Here is a 21851-nt window from a genome sequence, read left to right as displayed (position 1 = left end):
TCCTAGCAAACATAGTATATACCTAGCAAACATAAGACATGACAAAGGAACCATGTACATAATGATAACCACCTATTACATCCATTAACTAGTTTCAAGTAGTATAGCCATTTTAACTTGACTAATTGTTTCAGTAATCCATGATTCAATCAGCTGAGCTAAATTTAAACTCTTCTTATCAACACAAATATTCACGAAAGGCAATAAGTTGCCACAGCACATAAACAATCAAAATTTTCCTTTATAAAACCATAACGATAATGATAACAGTAACAAAACTTCAATAACACTTATAAAATATCATCCAACACATCCATGTAGTGGACCTACCAAGCCTATAGAGAGCAACTAGGGCAATACAAATTCAGCCACAAAACATTAAAATAACACAAAAACAACTCTATCAAGGCTTAAATGAACTTCAGAATCACATAAATTACAACTGGAAAAACAAAATCAAATCTTTCTTCAAAGTGAGTGGAACTGTATGAAGCCAGATTTTCAGTTCTTTCTTCAAACCAATTACTAAATTCAATCAAACATTTTTGCAAGCACTTGGAGTACATCTTACAACCCAGATTTCAAACCAATAAATACTATTATTTGTTGCCAAAATCAAGGTTAAAAAGGAGCAGAAATGCAATAATATAAGCTAGATGTTGTGTGAGTCACAAAATTGCTTAATCAAACTAAAGTGCAAGTCCCTGACCCGCAGAAAAAATTTAACCAAGAATGAAAAGAAATTTAGAAACTAGATTATGCATATGCAAAACTACATTATAATACCCACTACATTAACCTAGCAAATATTAGAAAAGAAACAGCGAAAATTTCCTAATCAAATCAATTTGAGAAAGTTATATTTTGTTAATGTCAACACCCAGATCTATCCTTCATCTTCCAAGTTTTATCTTTATCTGATTTCCATCTCTGTTTGCCAAAACATATGATTCAACAATTTTCATAACATAGTTGACTAATTTATCTAACAAAAAAAAAAAAATTAACAAATTAATCTATATACTTTTAAGAACACAAAATATGCTTTTTGGTTGTAGATTTTCATGTTGAGGCCATACAGTTCAATCAAAAACATAAAACCAGAGTAGACATTAGGAGTATGATTTTCAACATTTTCTTTATAAGAGTCTTAGTGAATAATTTTTATAATAGTTATTTATAAAAATAAAAATAAAAATAAAAATAAAAGAAGTCTTAGTAAATTGATATTAGTCCCATTTAAACATTCAGATCAAGCATCCAACTTAAACACTAAACCCCAATTTGAAAATCCCCAAATTTTGAAATTGAAAAACCCTAAACCCTAATTTTAAATTGAAAAGCCTCGAATCATAACTCAAAACCCTAATATCTGAACATATACCTGAAATTGGGCGATGCGAGGGAGAGGTACAAGAACTCCGGCAGGAGGGAGAGGTGAGACGGCTCCGTTTGCTTCGTTCGTGGGTCTACATCGACCAAGCGGAGAAGCAAAGACGAACGGAGCTGCGAAGGAGGTAACTTCGAAGGACTGCTTGAGCGAAGCAATGGCCATTGCAAGCAAGGCAATGGCTGTCGCTCCGAAGGACTACTCTTCCCTCCGTCTTCTCTTCATGTTCTCTTCTTCATCTTCGCTCTCTCCCTCTCTCTCTCTCTCTCTCTCGAATGCATCTCCTCTCGGCCAATTTCCCTGATTGTGGCATTTTAAACATTTTAGTCCCACTTTAGGTGTGTTTTTAACTTTATTTCCATTATAGGGTAAAACGATTTTTCTAATGCCGTTTTCTAGAAAACGACTTTTCAAAAATCGTGTTTTGCGATTAAAATAATAATAAATTTTGGGCACAGAAAACGGCTTTAGAAAAGCCGGTTTTAATTAATTTTTAATTAATTCTGAATTAATTAAAAACGGTTTTTTTACCATTAATTTTTTTTTAATTTAATTTTCAACATAAATATTTTTGGACCAAAAATATTTTTAATAAAAAACGATTTTAGAAAAGTCGTTTTTTGACAAAATTTTTTTTTTAATTAAAAACAGTTTTACAAAAGTCGTTTTTTGACCAAAAATATTTTTAATAAAAAACGGTTTTAGACATGCCGTTTCATTATAAACAAAATAGCTCCCCTTCTCCCTTTGAACTTACGAAAGCCGTATTTGATATCCAACCCATCTTCTTCTCCCTCACTCAGCCGAACTCCGAAGGGAAGATCAACGACGAAGAGGAAGCAACGAACAACGGCCAACAGTACACCACCGGCAAAACGAGGAACACCTTCATCAAACACCCACATTCAGGTTTGTATCGCATAAATGAGGGTTTTCATTTTAGATTTGGGATTTTAAATTTCGAAATTAGGGATTCAGATTTCGGATTTTAAATTTCGAAATGAGGGTTGTAAATTTTTTATTCAACAACACAGGAATTTTTTGTATAAATCCTGCGTTGGTTGCAAACCCCTTTCTCTCGTCAGTTCCCTTAAAAATCCTAGCCCAACAAAACCTCTCTCTCTCTCTCTCTCTCTCTCTCTCTCTTTATATCTAGTTGTGATAAAAACAAAAACACAGAGATGGAGGAGTTTTTGTATACTGATATCGAATCTTTATGTGCAAAACTCAGGTATCAAGAAAAGCAGCTCAAACTCAAAAGAAGGTCATTGCTTTTTTTAATTTTTTTTCCTCCAATTTTTATTTCTTCAAATTATATAATTACATGCTCTCAAAACCCAACTATATGTATGTATGTATGTTTGTGCTTGTATCTATTTCTTTTAGTCAATTTAACTGCTTCTTGCCATCAATTTATATAATTATGCAGGAAATTCTGCTTTAATTTCTTCGTATTCATTTTGTTCCAAACTAGTAATCTTCACCTGGCCAATTTTTTCCTCTTTTTCAATACACTCTTAGCCAGAAGATGTAGTGGAATTTTGAAATATTGAAATCTTGAGACATAATCTTGTGTTTGGAAATGTATTGGGAATATAGGGCAAAATTTTAGGACAAAAGTAGGAATAGCAATGAAGTAGAGTGGGATTGGATTTGTGGTGTTCTATTCCTACACCATTCCTAGTTGGGGCAATACTACTAGCCTTGGCTCATTATTAGGATTCTTAGGGCATCTCCAATGGAGATGCTGAGCACACTACACACAGATTTATACAAGTATACACATCACACGTTTGGCCATAAGCTAATACACCTAAAAAATCAAAATTTTATATATACTAGGGTAATACACCTAAAAAATCAAAATTTTATATATACACCTAAAAAATCAAAATTCTAAAAATCAATTTTTTGTAAATGCATAGCTGTATGTCTTGTGAGCATAAAATTGAAAATTAGATAAGGTAGTTCATGTCTCATAAAATGAACTCATATATATATATATATATACTAGGCAGGGAGGCCATGGCCTTCCATGGTTTGTGTGCATGTGGTACTCACCCTGATGGACTTTCAGGATGGTATAGAGTTTGAGTCGGAAGTAGAGAGAGTTTGAATTGAAAATAGCAAGTTCACAAGAAGTAAATATTTAAGTTGAAAATATAAATTAAAAAAATTAAAAATTAATGTAAAACCGGTTTTACCAAAACCGTTTTCTAAAACGACTTTTCTAACACCGATTTTTATTAAAAATATTTTTGGTCTAAAAATATTTATGTTGAAAATATAAATTAAAAAAATTAAATATTAATGTAAAACCGGTTTTACCAAAACCGTTTTTAATTAATTTAGAATTAATTAAAAACTTAATTAAAACCGGCTTTTCTAAAGCCGTTTTTTATGTTCAAATTTTATTATTATTTTAATCACAAAACACGGCTTTTCAAAAGTCGTTTTCTAAAAAATGGCATTTCTAAAACCGTTTTACCCTATTATGGGAATAAAGATAAAACGCACCCTAAAGTGGGACTTGTAACGCCCTCAAAATATACCCATTATATATATCAATGACATGCATTATTTAAAGAAAACACTTCAATAATTCATTATAATATTCATCAGAGTCTTACTAAACAAAAACATTACATGTAACATCAAATTAAATGGCCTAACGGCTTACATTTTTTCCAAGCCAACACTTGGACACAAAAGTATGAGTTCTAACTCAAATATAAATAAAGCCCTAGGCTTGAGTGTTTACATGTACTAACAATAAAATAAAACAAATAACTAGAAATAGTCTTCAAAGTCCAAGTCCTTCCAAGCTAAGTCCTTGGAGGTAGCTTATCACCTGAACCTGAAAATGATGTTCCCATAAAGGGTGAGCCACAGCCCAGTAGAAATATACTAAACCACATATAAGCAATGAATAAAGCCATAGCATTCAACAGATGGTTAACCAAGATAATCAATTACTTCATTTTACAGTCTCATGACACTATTGTCTAAGATACGTTTTACTTTCCAACTTTATCAACATGGCTCAGAACCTGGCCAAACTTACAACAGTGAATTATATATATCATATTCACATTCTTCCAATATCAACAAACAAATGAGACTCAAGCTCAAATCAAAACACTTCATACTTCCAGATTGATACACATTTTAGTGCTGTATCAATAAAAACACTTCTATATAAATAAGCACACATAAAAGTGATGCTAATGGAGTCCATCCCCTATCTCCTCCCAAACAAAATCCGGTTTAGAGGTCCATCCCCTATCTTCCCCTAAACCGTGGAGTACATCCCCTATCTCCTCCCACACAAAACAATGTATGCAAATGCAATGCTCAATCAATACACGTATTTTCTGTATCAATGCAATACTCAACATTAATGACTTAACCAATGTGATTAGTTTCAGTTATTCCTAATCCACATGCAATGTCTACAACAATCACGACTATCCTCCACCGATAGTCCAAAACAGTTATTTCTAGACTGGAAATAAATATACCAACAATTCAACAGGCGAGTGATTTACATTATTCAACTACACCATTTAATCAACAAATTTCCCAATTTCATGAATTTAACCAATGTCCCCAATTCCTTTAAATTAATTATACAAATTAATTAATTAATACAACTAGGGTTTTTCCCAAAATTTCCAAAGTATTCCCAACATATCAAAATACCAAAACTTAGAACAAAACTTATAAAATGGAGTAGGAAATCCCTACCTCGAAGAAAACAACCCAAATGGAGAAGACAGAGATGAATACCCAAATACCAATGTGCTCCAAATCGCCAAATGTTCAGATTAAATGAAAGCCCTCGACTCCCTCTATCTTTTTAATAAAGCAACTAGGGTAGAAACACACTCTAAATAGATCAAACCTAAGAGAGAAGGTGAGTGGGGAGAGAGAGAAGTCGGACCTAGGGTTTGGAATCAAAAGAAGATGAAAAAGATTGATCAAAACCCGCTGCTGCGTATATAAACTGGATAGGCTCGCTCGAGCGAAGACATGGTCGCTCGAGCGACCAGACACAAGAAAACCTCGCTCGAGCAAAGAAAAGCTCGCTCGAGCCAAGAATGCAATGCTACAGGTCCATACTGGACGCCATCTCTCGCTCGAGCGACTAAACCCTAGCTCGAGCGAAGAACCAAAAACAACAGCTCGCTCGAGCGACCAACTCCTCGCTCGAGCGAAGAACCAAAAATCTGGACAGCAACACTTGGTTTCTAAACCCAACCAACCTGAAACAAACCTGCCCAACACATCCTATAACTCCAAATAAGAAAATAAGGGACACCAACAACAATCATACAATGGCAGAATCTACGAAACCTAAGTCCGGATACAATAATCAAATGGGAAAAGATCGGGGTCGCTATAACCTCCCCCCCTTCAAAGAATTTCGTCCCCGAAATTAAGCATAAGTTTTTTTTTTTTTTCTTTTGAAAACAGGTTTTTCTCAATTCCAAAAGATATTATATAACAATAATAAACAACTTGACCCAAAACTGGTCATTTCATCTTTTTATCAAGAGGCATCTCACAATATATATACAACAACATATATCTCAACCTGCATCACTATTACGCATTATTCCTTTCAATGTTACCAATTCCCATATCAAATTCAATTTCAAGATATATACAACACATTCAACAATGTAATCAACATCTGCAATGTTACACTAAACTTCTATAATAAAGCTAGTTTCAAGATACACCCATTTACCAAAACATACTCAATGTTTTACAACTTAAGACATTTACAAAGCTCTTAAGTTCAACAATATTACAAAATCTAAATACAAGATTACAAATCAATAAACATGTCTGGGTATTTTTCGCGGACTTCCAACTCACGTTCCCAAGTAGCTTCCTCCACTCCGTGATGTTTCCACAAAACTTTCACCAAAGGGATGGTTTTGCCTCGCAAAACTTGGTCCCGCCCATCCAAGACCCGAACCGGTCTCTCCTCATACGAAACATCCTCATCAACCACTAAATCGGTCCAATCCAACACATGTGATGGATCCAGCTCATACTTCCGAAGCATACTCACATGAAACACATCATGTACTCCGGACAACTGCGGTGGCAAAGCTAAACGATAGGCAGCCTCGCCAATCCTCTCAAGGATCTCAAAAGGACCAATGAACCGAGGGGACAACTTCCCGCTCTTCCCAAATCTCATCAAACCCTGTCTAGGTGATATCTTCAAGAAGACATGATCACCCACCTCAAACACCAAAGGTCTCCTCCTACGGTCGGCATAAGATTTCTGACGACTCTGTGCTGTAACAAGCCTCTTACGGATCAGCTCAACTTTCTCCGTCGTTTCCCTCACCAACTCCGGGCCCAACAGAGGTGCATCACCCACCTCGGCCCAACAAATAGGAGATCTACACGGTCAGCCATACAAGGCCTCAAATGGTGCCATACCGATACTAGACTGGAAACTGTTATTGTAGGCAAACTCCACCAACGGCAAGTGCCGCTCCCACGACCCGCTAAAGTCTAGAACACAACCCCGAAGCATATCCTCAAGGATCTGAATAGTACGCTCGGACTGCCCGTCAGTCTGAGGATGATAAGCCGTGCTAAAGGTCAACTTAGTGCCTAAGGCACTCTGCAAACTCTGCCACAACCTGGCAGTAAAACGAGGATCTCTATCTGAGACGATCGTCACTGGAACCCCGTGTAACCTCACTATGTCCCGAATGTACAAATCGGCAAGATGATCGACTGAATCTCTCACGCGCATAGGAATGAAGTGCGCCGACTTAGTCAACCAGTCTACAACCACCAAAATAGCATCACTACCCCGCTGAGTCCTCGGAAGGCCCACAACGAAGTCCATAGTGACGTGTTCCCACTTCCACTCGGCAATAGGCAAGGGTTGTAACAAACCCGCTGGCCTCTGATGTTCGGCCTTCACTTGCTGACAAGTAAGGCACTTAGATACGAAAGCTGCCACATCTCTCTTCATACCCCGCCACCAGAACTGGCGACCCAAATCCCGATACATTTTAGTGCCTCCCGGATGCACCGCAAGGCGTGAATGATGGAACTCTCGGAGTACCTCCCCTCGACAAGACTCCGGCACAAACAGACGGTCTCGGTATCTCACACTGAGGTCGGGATACACTGTTAAACCCTTCTCAACCTTCCCACTGGAAATCTTCTCATGAAGAGATTCTACCTCAAAATCACCTCTCTGAGCCTCTCACACTCGAGTCACAAGTGTAGGCTGTGCAACAACAGAAAACAAGGCCGCAGCCTCAACGGATTCGCCTAAAAGTAAATCAAACTCCCCAAATGCACCCAACATCTCCCATTCTCGGATGGCTATACTAGCTATGTCACCAACAGGTTTCCTGCTAAGGGCATCGGCCACTACATTGGCCTTTCCCGGATGATAATGCAACTCAAAGTCATAATCCTCTATGAACTCCATCCACCTCCTCTGCCTCAAGTTCAAGTCTTTCTGCGTAAACAAATATTTCAGACTCTTATGATCCGAGAACACCTCGAACCTCTCACCATAAAGATAATGCCACCAAATCTTCAAGGCAAATATCACAGCTGCTAACTCTAGATCATGCGTAGGGTAATTCTGCTCGTGAATTTTCAACTGACGTGAGCCATAGGCAACTACTTTTCCTTCTTGCATCAACACACAACCCAGACCCTCTCGTGAGGCGTCACAATAGACTGCATAACCCAACCCTCTCTCTGGAATAATCAATACTGGAGCGGTGGTCAGTCTAACTTTCAACTCCTGGAACGATTTTTCACAAGTCTCACTCCATACAAATTTGACTCCCTTCCGAGTCAATCTAGTCAAAGGCGAAGCTAATCTGGAGAAATCTTTCACAAACCGACGATAATACCCAGCTAACCCCAGAAAACTGCGGATCTCAAACACACTCTTAGGCTGTGCCCAATCTTGCACTGCCTCAGTCTTGGATGTATCAACAGACACTCCTTCCCCCGAAACTACATGGCCTAAAAACTTGACCTCTTCTAGCCAGAACTCACACTTCCCAAACTTAGCATAAAGCTTATGGGCTCTAAGTAACTCAAGCACCACTCTCAAGTGTTCCTTGTGCTTCTCCTCAGAAGGTGAATAGATAAGGATGTCGTCCACGAAGACGACTACAAAACGATCTAAAAATTTCCGGAATATCCGGTTCATTAAATCCATAAAAACTGCCGGTGCATTGGTGAGCCCAAATGGCATCACCAGAAACTCATAGTGGCCATATCGTGTACGGAATGCCGTCTTCGAAATATCCTCCTCCCTGACTCTCAACTGATGATAACCCGATCTCAAGTCTATCTTCGAGAAACAACGGGAACCCTTCAACTGATCGAACAGATCATCTATACGAGGCATAGGGTACTTATTCTTAACCGTAGCCCGATTCAATTTCCGATAATCTATACAAAGTCTCAAAGCACCACCTTTCTTTTTAACAAAGAGAGCCGGTGCTCCTCACGGCGAAACACTAGGACGTATAAAGCCCTTATCTAGCAACTCCTGGAGCTGAATCTTCAACTCAACTAACTCGGCTGGGGCAAAACGATAAGGTGACATAGAAATCGGCGCCGTGCCAGGCACCAGGTCAATAGAGAACTCAATCTCCCGATGCGGTGGCAAACCAACAAGATCCTCGGGAAAAACGTCCGAGTACTCGCAAACCACCATTGGCAACACAATCTGAGACTCATCATCCTCACTAATCGAAAGGTTAGCAAGTAGACCACTAAGCTCACTCCGTCCCTGCGGAACATACCCCGGTGGCAACACATTACCAACCTGGTCCCCCAGAAAATGAAAATACTCTCCGCTCACGGTACAACAAGTGACCCTCTGGCGGTAGCAATCAATAACAGCCCGATAAGACGATAACCAGTCCATACCCAAAATAACATCGAAACCCCTCATAGGCATAACTACAAAGGAAAATGGGATTCTATGGTAATCAACCTCTATATCACAACCCCTAACACCTTGTTTCAAAATCAATTCACCTCCAAGAGGTGACACTACACAAATAGGAGATGTTAACTGTGCTAACTCCAACTCCAAAACAGATGCAAATGCAGCAGACACAAAGGAATGGGATGCACCCGTATCAATCAAAACATTAGCAACTGAGTTGCAAAACAAGAAGGTACCTCTCACAACTGATGGTGCCGGCACAAGATCCTGCGCGGTAACAGCGTACACGCGCCCAGACGACCTCTGATCAACCTGCTCACCCCTAGGAGCATAAGATTGCTGCACCGACTGGGACGATGAAGCCCCCTGATTGGCCCTCGAGGCCTGACCCGACTGAGCTGGCTGCTGTCCCTGAATCTGCCTCAAACCAGATGCACCAAGTGTGCCACCCAACTGCGGGCAATACCTCTTCATATGCCCTGGCTGACCACACTGATAGCACGAGAGTGGCTGGCCTCTACCCTGACTATGGCACTGAGATCGAGCCGAAGATGATGCTGCTTTCTGCACTCCTCCCCTCTGAGGACAAACTGGAGACTTGTGGCCCAGCTGGCCACACTTGAAACAGGTAATGTCTCCCTGACTGCCTTTCCCCGAACTAGCACTCGGCATAGGAAAAGTCGATCTAGAAAAACTACTCTGAGACTGCTGAGGATTAAAACCCTTCTGTCTCCTACCATCACTCTGACCATCCTGACTCCTCTTGAAGCCCTTCTGCCCTTCCTCCTCCTCCTGCATCATGATCTCCATATGGGCTGCAGCATCAACCATGCGCCCATAATCCCGAATCATAGTTCCCCCAACTCGCAGCTTGAGGCCACGCCTCAACTTCTTCTCAAATTCAATACAATGGCGTTCCTCAGACGCCACCAACTCAGGTGCAAACCTGGACAAGCTAGTAAATGCAGCCTCAAACTCGTCCACTGAAGAACTCGACTGCTTAAGCTGGCAGAACTGGTCTCTCAGCTTCTCCCTAACTGCTGGAGATAAGAACTTCTCCTGGAATGCATTCACAAAAGCCTCCCATGTACCTCCAACACGAGCCTTAGTGAACTTCCACCATTGACCCGCATCCCCCTTCAACTGGAAAGATGCCAAGGTCACTTTCAACCCCTCGTCTTCGATGCCAAGCATCTCAAACGTCTTCGTTGTCTGTTCGAGCCATTCATCTGCCTTAAGCGGCTCTTTAGGATCACCCACAAATTCCTCCGGATTAGACCGGAAGAACTCCCTTTTCAGAAAGGAAGGTCCTGCATCCGCAACAACAACCTGAGCTTGATTCTCAGCTCTGAGAATGCCTACTGACTCCCTGAATGCCCCTGCTATCTCTCGGGCTAGAGCGCCCATAGCCTGCTGGCCTACTGGCTCGGCCACATTGGCCTGGCCAATTCCCTCCTGAACTACCGGAATCTCCTCTGGCACAGGCACTTCCTGCCTACCCGGCCTACCACGCCTACCGCGTCCTCGTCCTCGTCCTGACATCCTAATAAAGGAAACAAAGACATTAGCACATTAATAAATGTGCCGAAGCTAAACACTCGCGTCCTAATGCATTGGACAACAATAATTCATTCCACGTAAGCACATAATCACATAAGCACCTACGAACTTCATTCCCGGATAATGATAGTCCCAATGCGTTACTATAGTTCCGGTTGGAAGCAGCAGTGATTAAGTGCCTTTCCAACAAGACTACTAGAAACTCAAGGGTCCAATCAACATCCTAGAAACTACATTCCATACCCACATAATCACATAAACATGTTATCACATAAGCATATAACATTACGTTAAGTCTCTATCAAACGAGACGAACCCAATGTGATACTAATCACTTCCCACGTACCCAAAGTATTCAAACCCGGTACGCTCTGATACCAAGTTGTAACGCCCTCAAAATATACCCATTATATATATCAATGACATGCATTATTTAAAGAAAACACTTCAATAATTCATTATAATATTCATCAGAGTCTTACTAAACAAAAACATTACATGTAACATCAAATTAAATGGCCTAACGGCTTACATTTTTTCCAAGCCAACACTTGGACACAAAAGTATGAGTTCTAACTCAAATATAAATAAAGCCCTAGGCTTGAGTGTTTACATGTACTAACAATAAAATAAAACAAATAACTAGAAATAGTCTTCAAAGTCCAAGTCCTTCCAAGCTAAGTCCTTGGAGGTAGCTTATCACCTGAACCTGAAAATGATGTTCCCATAAAGGGTGAGCCACAGCCCAGTAGAAATATACTAAACCACATATAAGCAATGAATAAAGCCATAGCATTCAACAGATGGTTAACCAAGATAATCAATTACTTCATTTTACAGTCTCATGACACTATTGTCTAAGATACGTTTTACTTTCCAACTTTATCAACATGGCTCAGAACCTGGCCAAACTTACAACAGTGAATTATATATATCATATTCACATTCTTCCAATATCAACAAACAAATGAGACTCAAGCTCAAATCAAAACACTTCATACTTCCAGATTGATACACATTTTAGTGCTGTATCAATAAAAACACTTCTATATAAATAAGCACACATAAAAGTGATGCTAATGGAGTCCATCCCCTATCTCCTCCCAAACAAAATCCGGTTTAGAGGTCCATCCCCTATCTTCCCCTAAACCGTGGAGTACATCCCCTATCTCCTCCCACACAAAACAATGTATGCAAATGCAATGCTCAATCAATACACGTATTTTCTGTATCAATGCAATACTCAACATTAATGACTTAACCAATGTGATTAGTTTCAGTTATTCCTAATCCACATGCAATGTCTACAACAATCACGACTATCCTCCACCGATAGTCCAAAACAGTTATTTCTAGACTGGAAATAAATATACCAACAATTCAACAGGCGAGTGATTTACATTATTCAACTACACCATCTAATCAACAAATTTCCCAATTTCATGAATTTAACCAATGTCCCCAATTCCTTTAAATTAATTATACAAATTAATTAATTAATACAACTAGGGTTTTTCCCAAAATTTCCAAAGTATTCCCAACATATCAAAATACCAAAACTTAGAACAAAACTTATAAAATGGAGTAGGAAATCCCTACCTCGAAATGGAGAAGACAGAGATGAATACCCAAATACCAATGTGCTCCAAATCGCCAAATGTTCAGATTAAATGAAAGCCCTCGACTCCCTCTATCTTTTTAATAAAGCAACTAGGGTAGAAACACACTCTAAATAGATCAAACCTAAGAGAGAAGGTGAGTGGGGAGAGAGAGAAGTCGGACCTAGGGTTTGGAATCAAAAGAAGATGAAAAAGACTGATCAAAACCCGCTGCTGCGTATATAAACTGGACAGGCTCGCTCGAGCGAAGACATGGCTGCTCGAGCGACCAGACACAAGAAAACCTCGCTCGAGCAAAGAAAAGCTCGCTTGAGCCAAGAATGCAATGCTACAGGTCCATACTGGACGCCATCTCTCGCTCGAGCGACTAAACCCCAGCTCGAGCGAAGAACCAAAAACAACAGCTCGCTCGAGCGACCAACTCCTCGCTCGAGCGAAGAACCAAAAATCTGGACAGCAACACTTAGTTTCTAAACCCAACCAACCTGAAACAAACCTGCCCAACACATCCTATAACTCCAAATAAGAAAATAAGGGACACCAGCAACAATCATACAATGACAGAATCTATGAAACCTAAGTCCGGATACAATAATCAAATGGGAAAAGACCGGGGTCGCTATAGGACTAAAATTTTGAAAATGGTATAGTCAGGGAAATCAGCCATCTCTCTCTGTCTCTCTCCCCAGCTAGTGTTTGCTCTATTTTTTTGAGGGGGACTCCTAAGAAAATTTTAGGAGGAAATTTTGATTTATAGGCAAAATTTGGGCAAATTACTAACAGCCTCTAGGTTTGATTAAAATACGGATTTTTTCTTGAGGTTTATAAAATTATAAATTGCCTCCTTGCATAACAAATAAAGGGATAATTTGTTATGTAAATATAAACCCCAGAAAACAATTTGTTATGTTAATATAAACCTCAGAGGGCAAGATGTAATTTCTCAAATCTTATGGAGGAATTTGTATTTTAATCAAATCTCGAGAGGGTGTTAGTAATTTGCCCGTAAAATTTTGGAGGGTTTGTTTCAAATATTGAGAAGAAATTTGAATTCGAGATAATTTTGTACTAAAAATTGGTCTTAATTTTATACAATTTTTTAAGTCTTATTATTTATGCTTGTAATTTTACCTTTATTAAAGTTTAATTAATATTCTAAATGCAAAAATAAATTTATGGAATTTTATGATTTTAATCAATAAATAATAATTATATTAAAAATAATTACCATTATGCTGTTAATAATTTATTATTTAATTATGAATAGTTATTACAAATAGTAATAAATTTATTTAATATTAACATTAAAGTAATTTAACATTTTAAATTAATAATTTAATCAAATAATTATTTGAACTGTTATACTTAATTAATAATTTTTTTGGTCACTTACCAACTGTCCTAATAAGTAGATTTATTTACCTACAAGATTGATAAATTTATCAATAATACTTAATGGGTAATAAGTCCCAAAGTTCGGACCTAATTTATTTTAATTTTTTTTGCTTATTTAATAATTATAAAATAAAATTAAAACTCGGTAATATTAACATTAAATAAATTTCATGATAGTTGCATGCCTAACCAATTGCAAGAGCTAATCCATCGCGAGCCTTTATTTATTTATTTATTTATTACCTCTTTATGTCTCTTTCTCTCTATTTTATCGATGGAAAAATTTGTATATTTTATCGATGGAAAAATTTGTAGAGGCAATTGTCAAAAAGTTCAAAACATACTTTTCTTTCATTCAACTCGTGATTCTTCCACAATTCTACGTCATTGTAGGCCTCTTTTCCACTATATGAAAATGCACCGCACCCATTGTATTATTTGACCTCCCTAAAGCTATCAAGAAGTATCAATTTACTCCTCTCGAAAATGATACAATTAAACCCTTCAATAAATATACTTATGCATGAACTATAAGTTGCGAGAATAATGGTATCGACATAGTTGCGCCAATTTGATAATATTCAAATCGTTAATCATGCCACAAATCTAATTACATTAGATGGATAAACTATGCGGAAAGTGAAATGTCAAATTGGATGTGGTTATGATGTTAATTGTTAAATTTCACCTAAACATTTACTCATTAGTCTATCTTTGGCATTTAATTTTATAATATTTACTCCTTTACTAGGAATTTCACTTTGTTAATAGTTAAATTTCACCTAAACATTAAGGCTAAATTTCACTATTTGAAGAGAATGAAACTTCGCTAGTTCAAGACCATGAAAGAATTATTACTATCAAGTTTCATTTAAAAAATATTAAAATTTTGGTAATTTAATATTTTAGAATTAATTAGACAACAAATTAATTAAAAATTGCTATTGTTTGCATAAATTATCCAATAGATCAGGAATACCACGTGTTCATGTGCCCAACTAATAAAATAACTTGTTTTTAGTTTGGATTTTTGAGAGCCCAAAATTAAAAAATCATTGGTAATGGTGGCTACTGATTATGAAGGTGAATGAATGTAGTAGTAGAGGTACTGGTGGAGAGGTGGCGACAATGATAATAGGAACTGTGATGCTGGTAGTGAAATTATGGTATGTTTTATGGTGACGATGACGATGATAATGAAGATTGTGGTAATAGCAATGGTTGTTTGATAATGGTGGTGGCGGTGGTGGTGGTGGTGGTGGTGGTGGTGACAGTGACGGTGATGATGGTAGCAACAATATTAGTGATAATTGTAGCGATTGTGAGGTTATTATGGTATATGTTGATGCTTGTGTATAAATATTTATAAATTCAATTAGCATTAAATAATTATGTAATTTTATGTGAGAAATTCGTCATAATTTAAATGACTTTTATCTTACAAACTTAAAATTTAATGAAACAAATAGATTGGATAAAGGGTACCCCACATGTTACACCAACACCACCGATTTCACCACCACCATCACCACTGTTACAACAGTTGTCATGCCCTATCACCACTTGAACTCCACTACTATCACTACTCTACCACCACCACAGTCACTCCCTACACCACAACTGCCATTGCTACTACCTTACCACCACATCCACCTTCACCCCTACTGCCATGGTGACTAAAGTTCTTTGTTGCCTTGTTGGTCGCCAAAGCCTTGTTGGCAATAGTCAATGGCGACTAAATTGACGTTGGTCACTAATTATCTTATCTCCGGCTACTAAAACAAACTTAGTCGCCAAACATAATGTTTTGGCGACAAAATATTTAATCGCCGAAAGTAATTAAATCAAAATGAAATTCTCTTTCAGCAACTAAAATATTTAGTTGCTAAAACATTTTAGTTGCTAATAATAATACATTTACCGACTAAAAATTTTAGTCACTAATAATAATACATTTAGCGACCAAATAGTTTAGTCATTGTTAGTTTTCACAACTAAACATTTTAGTCGGCAAAAGATTAGATATTTTCATTTCATGATACTTTACGACCAAACATTTTAGTCACCGAAGGATGCAATATTCTTTCGTGACTAAAATATTTAGTCGGCAATAGTTTCTTCTCTCATTTTGATTTATTTTGACTACTAACTATTTGATCACCAAAAATCTTTTGTTTCTTTTTTACTGCTAAATATTAAGTCATGAAAAACCTTTGCTTGCATTTTCGGCTACCAAAATATTGAAAAACTTTATGTATTTTTTTATATAACTAATTTCTTGACCACCTGTATTTATTCCATTATCAGTGCAACCTGTACCCTGTATATAAATAAAATAATCCATATACTGATGAAATTAGCAACCATTCCACAACATGCACACATTTCACTTTCAATTGTCAAAAAAAATAATATCATATTTAACATCAAATTATAAATGCAATAGAAATTCCATATAAACCAAGTATAATCCAACCTCAAAAATACAATACCATACATAACAGAGGATTAAACAAAATTAATATCCAAAAGTTAATCTGTACTACCAAAAACTAATTTGTACCACACCAAAAAGTAATCTGTACCATGCCAAAAAAGTAATACGTACCGTGCCAAAAGGTAATCTTTACCGCATCAAATAAATCATTAGTTTTGCACACTCGAATTTATATTGTTAGGTTTTTGTTATTGGCAATCCCGTTTAACAAAACTCCTTTCAGTTGTAATTTTATTTGATCTTTTATTTCCGTGAGGCTATGAGTTTTAGATTCGAATACAACCCGAATTGTGCCTATGCAGAAGAGTTTGTGATCTTAATCCTATCATGTTTGCCACTTTGCTGAAGCAAAAAGCAAAATTGCAGTCGAAGTTGTTTGTCCGCTCGAGCGGCCATTCCTGCACTCGAGCGGAGATCGCGACCTTTCAGAAGTTTTACTCACTTGCAAAAGTATTGGGAGTTGTATTTTTCCGCTTGAGCGGCCAGTCCTGCGCTCAAGCGTAGATCCGTGTTCTGAAACACGCATTTTAGTCAGTCCGCTCGAGTGACCATTTCTACGCTCGAGCGACCATTTCTATGCTCGAGCGGAGATCACGATTTTGCTTTCTATAAATATGCGATTACTTCTGTTTCTAGGGTACAGCTTCCAGATCTTCTTATTAGGTATTAGGGTTCTCATCTGGAGCTTCTTTGCTTGTTTCTTTTGATATCTGTGAGAGTTTAATCATGAATTGAATGGATTATATCAAAGGGTTTGTTTGTTTTGTTTCATTCAAAAAAGAGAGGGTTGTTCTTCGGTCGATTCCGTAAAATCGTTGTGTCGATTCATCTTTGATTGTTTGATTGGGATTGTTATTTAATGGTTAAAATTGATACATAATCACAAATAAATATCTCGGGATTTTTAGATTTTTCATATATAAAAGAAAAATATGTAAAAATCGAACACATATTGCGGGCAACAAGTAATATTTTACAAGTAATAATTGCACATAATTAATATTTATTTTTGCATATTCGCCATCCGAATGCCTTTTTTCTATTAAGTATAAGGTGTTTTCATCCCTAACTCCTAGCCTATATGTCCTATTTATGTACCGTCTGTTCCTACAGGTCATATTTGGCACGAGGAACCTTCACAACATTAGTTGGGGGCTTGTTTTGCATTTTCGCCCCCGAGCACCTTTTTTCAAATAAGTTAAAGGCATTTTTTACTCTAACTCCCAACATACGTGTCCTATTTATGTACCGTCTATTCCTACAAGTCACATTTGGCATAGGGAAGCGGGTCGTTACATCACAACATTGGTTGGGGGGTTGTTTTGTATTTTTTCCACCCAAACGCCTTTTTTCAACTAAGTTTAAAGGATTTTCGACTCTAACTCCCAACCTACGTGTCCTATTTATGTACCGTCTATTCCTACAGGTCATATTTAGCACGAGGAACTTGCCTGTTACATCACAACATTGGTTGGGAGTCTGTTTTGCATTTTCACCACCCGAACGCCTTTTTGGACTAAGTTTAAGGCATTTTCGACTCAAACTCCCAACCTACGTGTCATATTTGCGTACCATTTATTCCTACAAGTCATATTTGGCAAGGGAAAGCTGGCCGTTACATCACAACATTTGTTGGGGGGCTATTTTGTATTTTCACCTCCTGAACGCCTTTTTTTTACTAAGTTTAAGACATTTTCAACTCTAACTCCCAACTTACGTGTCCTATTTACGTACCATCTGTTCCTGCAAGTCATATTTGGCACGGGGAAGCTGGTTGCTACATCACAACATTGGTTGGGGAGCTGTTTTGTATTTTCGCCCCCCAAGCGCCTTTTTTGTACTAAGTTTAAGGCATTTTTTACTCTAACTCCCAACCTACATGTCTTATTTACATACCGTCTGTTTCTGTAAGTCATTTTTGGCACGGGAAAGCTGGCTGTTACATCACAACATTGGTTAGGGGGACTGTTTTGTATTTTCGCCCCCCGAACGCCTTTTTCGACTAAGTTCAAGGCATTTTCGACTCTAACTCCCAACACGTACCGTTTGTTCCTACATGTCATATTTGTGTTTTTCATATTTTATTAAGTATTTTAAAAATAATTGATTGTTTTTTGTTGCATTTATCCAAATATTTGCGTACTCACTAGGGGTAAAAGTGAATCAATAGCCTAAATTAGTCATGCGTGTGTTGACAGGTATGATATTCGGTTAAAAATATTAACCTCGTAAAATGTTGTAAAGTGAATTGATGTTAATAGTTTAAGGGGGTATTTTTGCAAATTAATAGTTCCAAATGACACAGTTTGAGGGGGAAAGTGAATTTTTCCATAAGTGTTTTTATTGCATGATTTTTAAATTAACAGTGGAGGGTGCTTGAAGATGAGATTTTCATTGTTGTTCATTCTAATCTATAGGCATAAATCAATTAAGGACCCGAAAGATGAAATTTTCAATGCATCCTGAATCTAAAGCAGATAGCTTCTGGGTTAGTTCATTCTCCCAACCTTCCTCTTCTCTAGTTTGTTATTGAATTTTTAAAGTTTTGATTAGAGTTAAGTTTGTTGTGCGTGACTTCTTTCCATACTTCAAGTTTAGTATTTTATAAAGAAAGGATCACTAGAGGCAATGTCGGTTAATCGGCTACCATTTGTTTGTAAAATTGTCCATCAGAATGTTTTTATTTTCTTTTTTTCTATTTGGTGAGAATGATTATGTTTTCTAGTTTTTTTCTGATTCTGTTTTTCTATTGTAGATTTGAATTAGTAGGCTTGCACCGCCATGTGCAACATTTGGGTGGATTTCATGGAGTGGGCTCCAATTCGGTATAACGCATTAATATTGATTAGTATTTTTTTTTCTTTATTAATCTACAGTTTTTGAACAGCCAACAAACTTTAAAAGTTTTAGCTATCTGATCTAGTTTTGCTTTGTTGAATTCCAGATTATATTAAATGCTTGTTATTTGAATTTATAAAGATCACATGGCTAAATAATGCAATATGCAATATGTTGGAGAACTACATGAAAATAGTGCCAAACACCCAAGTCCAGTAGATATACCTTCCAATCAATGGAAATAACCAAGAAAACATATAATTTGCAAAGATATTTACATGCAAACCACTTAATAATGCTTAAATCAACTGCTATTAAGTAGCCAATCAAATATTTAACCACATGAAACAAAATTCCTTGTTCAAAGTTATGCAGAAGGAAGAAGAAAGTGAAGAGAGAAGAGAACGTGTGAGGAAGCAGCAAATAAACTCCGAAAAAAAAATAATTCAATAGCCAACCTCCATAGAGAAATGTTTATAGAATTAGGTTGCAAAACGTTACCATATGTCAAGTCACTTAAATGGTCCTGGGATTAGGTCATGTCCATTAAGCACCACATGATATGCTAGAAAATAAAATAACCAAAATTAATCCCAAAATAAATAAAGGAAACTAAACCCTAACCTAACATTTCTTAGTTTTTCCTTTTTTATTTTTTTCCCTTCTTGTTCCTGTTTTATTTTTATTTTATATTATAATTCTTTGTGGCAAGTCTTGATACTTTAACCATGATTTGGACTTGATGCAAGAAGTACTATTACCATCATCAAAAGCCAATTTCCATTTCACGTTCGTTTTGAATTCTATTTGTTACGTATCAAGGTTTAATTTGTTCAATACAGGTGTTCGCTATTGTTCACTGGTGGGTGACCTTAATGAATGGTCACCAATGGAAAATTGTGCAAGAGAGTGCCATTTTGGGCATGATGATTACGGATACTGGTTTATCATTCTCGAAGATAAATTGAGGGATGGAGAAAAACCAGATGAATACTATTTTCAGCAAGATAACTATGTGGATGATTATGATAAAGGTGACTCAGGTGTTACCGTTGAGGAGCTCTTCAAGAAAGCAAATGATGACTACTGGGAGGATAGGTATATAAAACATCGTTTTGAAATTGTAGGTAAGTTGTACGAGCAAATATTTGGTCCTATTTACATACCGTTTGTTCCTACAGGTCATATTTGGCACGGGAAAGCTGGCCGTTACATCACAACATTGGTTGCAGGTCTATTTCGCATTTTCGCCCTCCGAACGCCTTTTTTCAAATAAGTTTAAGACATTTTCGACACTAACTCCCAACCTACGTGTTCTATTTATGTATCGTCTATTCCTACAGGTCATATTTGGCACAAGGAAGCTGGCCGTTACATCACAACATTGGTTGGGGCGCTGTTTTGTATTTGCGCCCCCCGAACGCCTTTTTTTGACTAAGTTTAAGGTGTTTTCGACTTTAACTATAGCGACCCCGGTCTTTTCCCATTTGATTATTGTATCCGGACTTAGGTTCCGTAGATTCTGTTATTGTATAATTGTTGTTGTTGTTGTTGTTGTTATCCCTTATTTTCTCATTTGAAATTATAGGATGTGTTGGGCAGGTTTGTTTCAGGTTGGTTGGGTTTAGAAACCAAGTGTTGCTGTCCAGGCTTTTGATTCTTCGCTCGAGCGAGGATTTGGTCGCTCGAGCGAGAGGTGGCGTCCAGTATGGACCTGTAGCTTTGCATTCTTGGCTCGAGCGAGTTTTTCTTCGCTCGAGCGAGTTAGTCCGTCCTTCGCTCGAGCGGTAGTTCCTTCGCTCGAGCGTGAGTCTGGTTACAGACCTGAGGGTTTGGGTTCTTCGCTCGATCGAGTTTTCTTTCACTCGAGCGAGCTTTTGGGTTGTTGGCTCGAGCAAGGCTTCCTTGGCTCGAGCGTGGTTTTTTTGTGTCTTGTCGCTCGAGCGACCAAGTCTTCGCTCGAGCGAGCCTGTCAGGTTTAAATAGGCAGCAACGTGTTTCAGATCAGTTTTTCATCCCCTTTCAGATTCCAAAACCCTAGGTACGAGTTCTCTCTCCCTCTACACACCTTCTCTCTTGGGATTGATCTATTTAGAGTGAGTTTCTACCTTAGATCCTTTATTAAAAAGATAGAGTGGGTCGAGGGCTTCCATTTAATCTGAATTGTTGGTAGTTTGGAGCACTTTGGAGTTTGGGCATTCATCTCCATCTTCTCTTTTGGGGTTATTTCTTCGAGGTAGGGATTTCCTACTCCATTTTATAGGTTTTGTTCTAAGTTTTGGTATTTTGATATGTTGGGGATACTTTGGTAAATTTTGGGAAAAACCCTAGTTGTATTATTAAATTAATTTGTATAATTAATTCATGGAATCGGGAAAAGATGGTTAAATTCATGGAATTGGGGAATTCATTGATTAAATGGTGTAGTTTGATAATTTGAATCATTTGTCTATTGAATTGTTGACATAGTTATTTTCAGTTTAGAAACAACTGTTTTGGGCTATCGGTGGAGGATAGTCGTGATTGTTGTAGACATTGCATGTGGATTAGGAATAACTGAAACTAATCACATTGATTAAGTCA

Source organism: Camellia sinensis, chromosome 2, assembly GCF_055761805.1.
Source record: "Camellia sinensis isolate YWXY chromosome 2, ASM5576180v1, whole genome shotgun sequence".
Taxonomy (NCBI): domain Eukaryota; kingdom Viridiplantae; phylum Streptophyta; class Magnoliopsida; order Ericales; family Theaceae; genus Camellia; species Camellia sinensis.
The sequence above is the reverse complement of the archived record's forward strand: the minus strand, read 5'-3'. Positions refer to the sequence as shown.